This window comes from Perognathus longimembris, chromosome 7, assembly GCF_023159225.1.
Source record: "Perognathus longimembris pacificus isolate PPM17 chromosome 7, ASM2315922v1, whole genome shotgun sequence".
Classification (NCBI taxonomy): Eukaryota; Metazoa; Chordata; class Mammalia; order Rodentia; family Heteromyidae; genus Perognathus; species Perognathus longimembris.
The window spans coordinates 1,444,087-1,451,697 of record NC_063167.1 but is presented as its reverse complement, the minus strand read 5'-3'; the positions used below and the strand labels follow the sequence as shown (position 1 = coordinate 1,451,697).

The window sequence follows — 7,611 nt, the reverse complement described above, 5'->3', positions numbered from 1 at the left end:
TGGGCACACAAGGAATCTCTGGTTCATCGTGCCGTTGGCCGGGAGGAACCAATAGACAGGAAACGCTAGGTGCGGGCTGAACCCGGAGCCCCCCCCCCCACGCCCGGGGCTCTGGGCCTGGAGCCTGATGACCGACGGGGCGTCCCAGTCTTCTCCCGGTGGTGCCCTCCTCCGGGCCTCCCTGAACTCCAGGCTCCCCCCCTGCAGGTGGCCGGATGAGGCGCCCAGCTCCTCTCCCACCGCGGGTAGATTGGTTTTCTTTGGGGGGAGGTGGGAGTGGGAGGAGCTCAACTAGAGCAAGACCCCTAGTCCCAGCCCCCCTCAGCGGCTCCCCGGGGAGGGGGTGACCCAGCAGACTCCCCTCCCTCCCCCTCGGCCTTGACCTACACCCATCACGCAGGGCCGAGGTGGAGGCTCCGGGAGCTGGCAGGGAAAGGCAGAGGCCGGGCCGGCCCGGGCAGGGGAACAGTGACCTGTTCATCAGCAGAGCCCCTTGACAGGTCCTCCGGGAAAAGCATCCTCGCCTCAAGCCCGTCAGACGCCCGCAGGAAACCAGCGGCTGGTTTTGCACCCAGCACCCATGGCACCAGCGTCGGGCAGTCCTGTATCCTGGAACCCCAGGCTAGCCCGTGCCTGGTGCCCAGGCCCCCACCCACAGAGATCGCTCCCCTGCCAGCCTACTGTGTGCCAGGCCCGCCCGGGGGCCAGGGCGAAGAGGGCAGGACCCACCTAGAGCATGGACAGTCTACAGTAGGTGGTGGCCAGGAGGATGGCATCTGCCGAAAAGGGAGAGGTGGCTCCCTCCCTCCGCCTCCAGTGTCCGCGGGGGAGGGGGAGGGGGATTAGAGGCGCTCCCCAGGCTCCCTCTAGCTTCAGGTAGGTCGGCCTGCACGGTGGGGCGGGGAGCAGGGGTTGAAAGCCGGCATCTCTGGCTCTGGGAGCCAGTGCATGGCGGGCACACTCCCCATCCCCACTCGGACTTGCTCCCTGCCAAGGGGCCCCCCCACAGACTCACCTGGCGCCCCCAGAGCTGCTGCCCCTGGCTGGACTAGAGAAGGCAAGTCTGGTAGCACCCAGCTCCAGGAGCAGTTGTTCCTCGGCCGCCTGCCCTACGCTGCTTTCCAGCCAGCCGGTATCCTGGCAACTGCAGACCCAGCACTGGCCTGCTGGCTCACACCAGGCAAGGGCGCCCTTCAGGGCTCCAGGGTCCTGGAACCTAGAGCCCGGGGTGCTGACAGAGCCCCGGGCTTGCCATCCCCCAAGGCCCGACACCTGAGCCCTCATTGGTTCGGGGCGGGGCGGGTGCTTGGTGCTCAGTGGGAGGTGAGTGCTTGTAAGTCCAGGGTGAGGGGCTCCCCTGGGCCCTCCAGGGCGGGTGTCGCGCTGCCCCTGCGTGGGAATGAGCAAGCCGCCAGGGGCCTTTCTGAAACTGCACATACAGGGGGCGGGGCGGGGGGGGCACTCAGCAGGAAGAACCAGTGTTCCCAGAATGCACTTGGCTCCCCGGCCGGAAGCCTGGGCGGAGGCAGGACAAGGCTGTGGTCCCAGGCTTGTCCGGCCCCACACATCAGGTGCTGCCATCGTTCCCCCCTTCCAGTGGGAAGCTGGAGCGTGGATGCTGCAGGTGAGGACCTGTCCTTAGACGCAGAAGTGGGCCCAGCTGAAGAAAGCCCCAAAGCCCTGGGCCCGGCACCCGAGGCCAAGACCTGGGTTCAAGGGGGGAGCCTGGCAGCGCCCCACCATGAAGACACTTGCCAAGGACCGTCCCCCAGGGTCCCCGACCTCACTTGGGGCTCTGTCCTTGGAGTCACCTTCGCCCTTGTCTGGACGCAGCAAGTCCTAGCCACGTGGGGCCCATGGCCCCTGAGCCCGCTCCGGACAGCCGTCGGGGGGCTGGGGGGACTGGTACCCGGGCCTCACGCAAGGAGAAGGCCACGCTCGTCCCCTCGCAAGGTATTTCCAGCCCTCACGTTTTTCTAAAAACAGAAACTCTTATCTGTTAAGAGCTCACAAAGCCCGGGCGGCCTGGGACCAGGCTGCCGCGACGCCCATCAATAAGGCAGTTTTCACATTAGAGAAATAACAGTTTCTCCGCGAATTGTGGCACTCTTAAAAGAGGTTAATTAATAAACAGCAGGTAATTGTTCGTGGCACATCGTGGCAGAGGGTAATTTTCATTTTCGAGGATAGAAGGGCCAAGTGCCCCTCCCCACACAGCATTTTTCTGTAATAATCACCTTGGCTTCCCCTCTGCCTTTAATTGTTACAGCTGGAGCTGTTTATCATCGCTCCAACTTTCACTAAAAAAAAAAAAAGGCAAAACTATCACTTAAACAAAGCCATTGAAAACTCGGCGTCGTATGTAGATTTTTTAACATAAATAAATCATACCAACCAAGATTTATGTTCAAGGAGTGATGTCATTCATTGAACACTGCCTTCCCACTCAAATCAGCCACATTTCTCCACTAGCACGTGAGTGTGTGTGTGTGTGTGTGTGTGCATGTGCTCACTAGCATCCAGGCTGCTCTTTTGTTTTTGCTTGCACATCAGAAAGGTCTCGCCCAGGAGTCAGCCCAGCAGAGCCCAGCCTCCACTGCTTTGGATGCCGTGGGATTTGAAGGTCAGCCTGAGGCTGGGGTCCCCCCCCACCCCCAGGGCTCCCGTTCAGCTGTAGCGGTTTTGAAGAAGCGTGAGGACCATTCGCATCAAGAGGGGCTCACGAGGAGGGGCGTGTCCCCACCACAGGGTATTATTTGGCCTCGGAAAAGGAAAGGGTACTCTGCAACACTGCAACACGCGTGGGCCTGGAAAACATTGTGTCTGGTGAGGAAACTAGTTAACCTCGTGGACCAGGGCCCAGGGGCTCACGCCAGTAAGCCTAGCTACTCAGGAGGCTGCGATCTGAGGATCGCAGTTCAAAGCCGGCCCAGGCCGAAAAGTGCCTGTGAGACTCTTATCTCCAATGAACCACTCAAAAGTCAGAAGCGATGCTATGGTTCAAGTGGTAGAGCGCTAGTCTTGAGCACAAAGAGGCTCGGGAACAACGCTCAGGCCTGGAGTTCAAGACCCATAACCAACACCAGCAACAATCCTCATAGATAATGGTTTACATGCAATGTCCAGAATAGGCAACACTATAGAGATAGAAAGTACATGACCAATGGCCGCATGCCGGCAGGAGAGGCAGAGGACCGTTGTTTAACGGGGTTCTTTGTTGGGAAAATGTTCTGGAAGTAGGCTGGCGATGGTGGTTCTCATTATGAATGCATTGAACGCGCTCGCCCTGTTCGCGTTGATAAAAGGACGAAACTGCAGTCTGAATTATACCCCAGTACAGTTGTTCCTTAAAGATGACTACTCAGCATTCACATTTAAAAGCCAAGGTGTGGGTGGCTCCTGCCTGCAATCCCTGCCCCTAGGTGGTTGACACCGGGATGACTGTGGTTTGAAGCTAACCCTGGACAGAAAGTCCCCGAGATCCCATCTGCAATCAACCAGGGACGTGCTGGGGCCGGAGGAGCAGCTCCGGGGAGGAGCGCCGGCTCCGAGCAGTCACGGGAAAGGTCCCGAGCCCCAGACATGCAAAAAGCCACCTCTTCAAGCTTTTAACTTTTGGACCGGACGTGCGAATGAAGGGTGGTGTATCCCACGCCCAGCGCACAGATGCGGGGTGAGCTCTGGGTCCCCACTTCACAGGGCCCTTCCTCCCTCTGGCCAGCCTGGAGGTCACCAGGCCTGGTTCCAAGCTTCATTGCTTTCCGTTGATCTACGGTCCTCCCGGTCCTCCCGTGGCCCTGCAGCAGCACCCTGGGGCCGAAGCGGGAGTGAACAGTGAACGGGGAGCGCAGCACCCCCTCCGTGGCTGAGTGGAATGTGACCCCACACTGGACTATGACCGCCGTAAGGGGAGCGAGGAGGTGGATGAGTCTTAAAAACCCCACAGGGTTGAGCCTGAAGCTGGGGCTTCTGGCTATCATCCTTGCCGGTGGCCTGCAATCCCGGTTCCTCCCAAGTCTGAGCTCCAGAGCAGCCAGAGAGAAAGCTAGCCTGGGCAGAGGAGTCCATGAGGGTCCATCTCCAAAATCACCAGCAAAAAGCTGGGCTTACAGCATGGTTCAAGGGGTGGAGCTCCAGCTAAGTGAGTAAGGCAGGTGAGCACAGGTTCTTTTTTTTTTTTTTTTTGGCCAGTCCTGGGCCTTGAACTCAGGGCCTGACCACTGTCCCTGGCTTCCTTTTTGCTCAAGGCTAGCACTCAGCCACTTGAGCCACAGCACCACTTCTGGCCATTTTCTATATATGTGGTGCTGGGGAATCGAACCCGGGGCTTCATGTATAGGAGGCGAGCACTCTTGCCACTAGGCCATATTTCCAGCCCTGAGCACAGGTTCTTGATAGCATTTCCCCCACCTTCGGTCCTCAGCTCCTCCCATCAGCCCCCAGATCCACCCAGACCTAAACTCCCTGTCCTAGAGGCCATTCCCACTCACCATTCAGACCTGCCTACTTCCCCTTTAGCCCCAGAGATATGTAAGCGACCACCTGGATAAGGTGCCGCCAAATGCCATGTTGCTCCCTCTCCCGTGGGAGCTATGGCCCCACTAATAAACCTTCTTCTCCTGTCTGTGACTATCTCCGCATGGTCCCCTGGGATGGCTGGGACAGATCCCTTCAGGTTCAAACCCCATACCACACACACACACACACACACACACACACACACACACACCACACACACACGTAAAAGTTAAGAATCACCACGTGGAGTAAAGGGAGATAGACAAAAGGCCACCCACGGTGTGATTCTGGTTATTTGAATTGTCCAGAACAAGCAAAGCCCTTGTGGGAGTTAGAATCGTTCCTGCCATGGTACTGCAATTTTAAGGGTGACCACCATCTTACACAAGGCTATTGCAGTGAAGCTGCGTTCTGTTACATGAACTGTTTTTCTATGATCCAGTGATACCACTCTTGGGCATCTACCCAGAATATTACAAGTCCAAATACAGTAAAGACACTGGCGAATCTATGTTGACTGCTGCAATATTCATGAGAACCAAGTTATAGAAGCAGCCCAGATGCCCTAAAAGGGAAGAGTAGATCAATGAAATTTTGCTCATCTATTAAAAACTATAATACGATGTCATTTGCAGAGAAATGAATGGACCTAGAAAAAAAATATCTTAAGTGAAGTATGTCAGGCTCAGAGAGACAAAGAGCACACACTTTTTTTTTTATCATATGTGGAAGCTAGATCTAAAATACAAATATGTATGAGAGAGACAGAGAGAATGGGTGAGTAGATGGATGAAGGAACAGATGGGTAGAAGGAGGATGGGTAGATATTAAATGCAAAGATAATAGCCGGATAGAAGATAAAAGAAAGCGAGAGGGAGAGAGAGAAAAAGGGAGGGAGAGAGGGAGGGAGGAACGGAGGGAGGGGGGAGGGAGGAAGGAAGGAAGGAAGGAAGGAAGGAAGGAAGGAAGGAAGGAAGGAAGGAAGGAAGGGTGGTGGTTGTATAGAACCCTACTCAATGCACAGATGGGGAAACCAGGCCCAGTATTGTCCATGTCTTCCCCTGAGCCAGGCTGGGGCCCTGGGGGTGGGCACCTGCTCCTGGACGGAGCACGGCCCCTGGCCTGTCGCTGCCCAGGGCGTGGCACTGGGTGCAGACTTAGTGAAGGGAAGAGGCTGGTGGCCGCACCGCACACAGGAGGTAATGGGCCCACCGGAGCCGAGCCGGGTTCCCGGTGCCCAGGGACTTTCGTGTCCACCAGACCCTGCTCTTTGCCTGTAGTCTGCTAAAACCGCTTTCAGGGTGCAGAGCCATCCGAGCCCCCAGGGCCCCTGCTCCTTGCAGCGTGGCTCCAGCTCCTTCCAGTGCAAAGGACTCGGGTGAAGATGTGCCTAGGATATCGGGGGAGGGGAGGGCACCCCAGGGCACAGGGGGCCCGGAAGAGGAAGGAACCCCCAGGAGGTGCTGGGACCCAGGGGAGGAGAGGAAGGAGACATCTGGGGGACTCTGGGGCGCAGGACGGCCGCTTCTTCCACCTGCCTGCCGCCCCCCGTGGAATGAGTGGGCAGCTTCAAGTCTCCTGGGCCTCAGCCCAGCCATCCCTGAAGTTCACCAGCAGGGCCTGGCCGGGTCTCTCCTGATCCCGGAGGCTCTGGGACGGATTCCAGCTGCTCCAAGGCTGAACCCTTCGGGCCGCTCCTCAGGTGGCCTTTACCGGCCTGGGTCATTGGCTCAACAAATGGTTCCTGACCCACCGGGGTGACCTGCGGGGTGGCGCTGGTCTCCCTGCGAAGGAACCGTGGCAGGAACTGCTGCCCCAGGCTTCGGGGTTTTTATGGGTTTGCCTTAAAGATTTTATTCCAGAAAAAACCAAAAGCAATTAATCCAAATTACAGAGTAGTCATTTGCAATAATATTTGCTTTAAATATATGTATTTTTAAAACCCCCTTAGCTGTGAGCCTTGAGTGAGTTCGAGGTGAAGGACACCTTGAAATAATTATATTTTTTTTCGCTCATTTTATGTTGTGAAAATGGCCTAGCCGATTTTGGGGGAAGAATGTAAAAATGTTCGGCCGCCTCCTCCAGAGCAGCAATGTTATTTTTGCCCTCGTTCCTGCCAGCGTGGCCACACCGTGGTCCTTGGCCCCTTGGCTTCCCTTCCAAGATGACTCTCTTCCAGAGGAGGCCCGGACTGTTCCAGGCCGCAGCAGGGACCCTGCTGGGGGCCACTTCAGAGGAGCAGGAGGGGCCGCCCAGCAGTCCCTGGGCGGGTGGGAGGGAGAGGGGCGCGGCCGCCCCTCTGTCCCAGGGACGACCGTTTTCTTGCCCGGTGTGGTGAACTGAGCACCCAGAATGGCTCCGGCTCGGACCCTGGGCTGGTGAGAGGCTCGGCGCTTGGAGGATGGAAATTCACTAAGAGACCCAGTTGCATCTATGGCACCCCCATGCTGGGGGCTCAGTCAGGACCCCTGGCTGGAAACTGAGGCAGGACGCCACCTTCCTACTCCTCAGACTCGGCTCTGTCCCGGGACGTAGGGGCGCAGGTTTGTGGCTACCACTTGCCTCTTCTCTTGATTACTTTGTATTTCTTCATTGTGCGGGAGAACCTAATCCAGGGTCCCAAGCACTCCACTAATGACTTACACCCCAGCATACCTCCTCCTCCCCCCCCTTATCTCCCCCCTCCTCTTTTGATTGAGACGGGGCCTGGGCAGGTAGCCCTAGCCCAGGCTGGCTCTGTCTTCTGAGGCTGGATGACAGGTGCGCGCCCTTCATTTCCCTGACAATGTCTTTTGAAGAACGTTTACACTTTAGCCACATGCTGGGCAGGCACCACGGTAGGTAATCCGGTAATCCCGCTGCTTTCCTCCGGAGGCAGAGGCAGGGCCATCGTCGTCTGGGGGTGGCCCGGGGCTGGGGCTGGGCTGGGCTGGGGTGGGGGACCTGAGGCCTTATCTGGAAAAGAAGGAAAGCAAAAAAGGGCTGTGACTCAGCCGTAGAGCGTCCGTCTAGCAAGCGGGAGGCCCTAAGCGCAAACCAGAGCAGTGCCACCACAGGTGCACACACACACACTCACACACACACACACACACA

General features: G+C 57.4%; 1 long non-coding RNA gene across 1 annotated transcript; it reads left to right on the top strand.

Annotated features, from left to right (window-relative positions):
- The first annotated feature begins 1,894 nt into the window (after positions 1–1,894).
- On the top strand, positions 1,895–2,400 carry LOC125354214. Its single transcript, XR_007211466.1, has 2 exons — positions 1,895–2,137; positions 2,270–2,400. It is a non-coding gene; the product is annotated as an uncharacterized LOC125354214 (long non-coding RNA).
- The last annotated feature ends 5,211 nt before the right edge of the window (positions 2,401–7,611 follow it).